This window comes from Schistocerca serialis, chromosome 5 (assembly GCF_023864345.2).
Source record: "Schistocerca serialis cubense isolate TAMUIC-IGC-003099 chromosome 5, iqSchSeri2.2, whole genome shotgun sequence".
NCBI lineage: Eukaryota > Metazoa > Arthropoda > Insecta > Orthoptera > Acrididae > Schistocerca > Schistocerca serialis.
In genome coordinates this window covers 427,861,895-427,863,378 of record NC_064642.1, presented here as the reverse complement: position 1 = coordinate 427,863,378, position 1,484 = coordinate 427,861,895, and the positions used below count along the sequence as shown (strand labels likewise).

At 54.3% G+C, this 1,484-nt stretch overlaps 1 pseudogene; it reads left to right on the top strand.

Moving 5' to 3' along the window:
• The first annotated feature begins 680 nt into the window (after nt 1-680).
• On the top strand, nt 681-798 carry LOC126482596 (5S ribosomal RNA; annotated as a pseudogene).
• The last annotated feature ends 686 nt before the right edge of the window (nt 799-1,484 follow it).

Genomic DNA, 1,484 nt, shown 5'->3' with positions numbered 1-1,484 from the left:
AGCCGAGCGGTCTGCGAGGCTGCAGTCATGGACTGTGCAACTGGTCCCGGCGGAGGTTCGAGTCCTCCTTCGGGCACGGGTGTGTGTGTTTGTCCTTAGAATAATTTAGGTTAAGTAGTGTGTAAGCTTAGGGACTGATGACCTTAGCAGTTAAGTCCCATAAAATTTCACACACATTTCAACATTTGAACTTGCATCTATTCATGTCCACTGTGCATTCAGACGGACTTGGACGATTCCAAGAGGACAATGTGACACCCCACGCGCTCAGAGTTGCTACAGAGTGGCTCCAGGACCACTCTTCTGAGTTTAAACACTTCCGCTGGCGACCAAAGACCCCAGACATGAAAATTATTGAGCATATCTGGGATGCCTTGCAACGTGCTGTTCAGAAGAGATCTCCACCCCGTCTTTCTTACGGATTTATCGACAGCCCTACAGAATTTATGGTGTCAGTTCCCTCCAGCAGTGCCTCATATGTTAATGGACTCCATGCCATGTCATGTTGGGGCATTTCTGCTTGATCGCCGGGGGCCTGCACGATATTAGCAGGTGTACCAGTTTCCTTGGCTTTTCAGTGTACGACTCTACCTCTATAACGTATGTACTGTGTTTCATGTCGATCATCATTGCCTGCGATTATTCGTGTCAGACACAATCTCTGTTCCTTAGTAACTGTGGGCAACGACCTTGCCGCAGTGGATACACCGGTTCCCGTGAGATCACCGAAGTTAAGCGCTGTAGGGCGTGGTCGGGACTTGGATGGGTGACCATCCAGGCCGCCATGCGCTGTTGCCATTTTTCGGCATGCACTCAGCCTCGTGATGCCAATTGAGGGGCTATTCGACCGAATAGTAGCGGCTTCGGTCAACAATGCCATCATAGCGACCGGGAGAGCGGTGTGCTGACCCCAAGCCCCTCCTATCCACATCCTCCACTAAGGATGACACGGCGGTCGGATAGTTCCGGTAGGCCACTCGTGGCCTGAAGACGGAGTGCTTAGCAACTGTCCTCGGAACTTAGCGATCAGCGGTGTTGCGCAGCCACCACAGGCTCGACACCCCGTTTCACTGGGACAGACACTCAGCAGCGGTCGTGAAGTGGCAGCCTCCTCCCACGCGCACGCGGCCCAGCGCTGCAGGGCGCCACCCGACACTGGCTGTAAGCCGGCGCCGCCCGCCACGCCGCCAGCGCGTGCCGCCCGTCTCACGTCTCTCCCTCTCTCGCTCTTTTGTCTGCTCTGCTCGAGACCAGCACTGACAGACGCCGCAGTATTAATAGGCGCGCCGCTCAGACCGGGTGGCTCCTCCACTTTGCTACAATCCGAAAATTGCAGCTCCGTAAAGAAATCATCTGGATACTTTGAAGCCAATGCCACAAATGGCTGAGCGTGATGCTGCGTCAGCAAACTCGCGGTAGATCTGGACACCACAGTATTTTACAGTCCCACCGCAAGTGGCAGACCCTTGTCTCTTTGTAGCTGA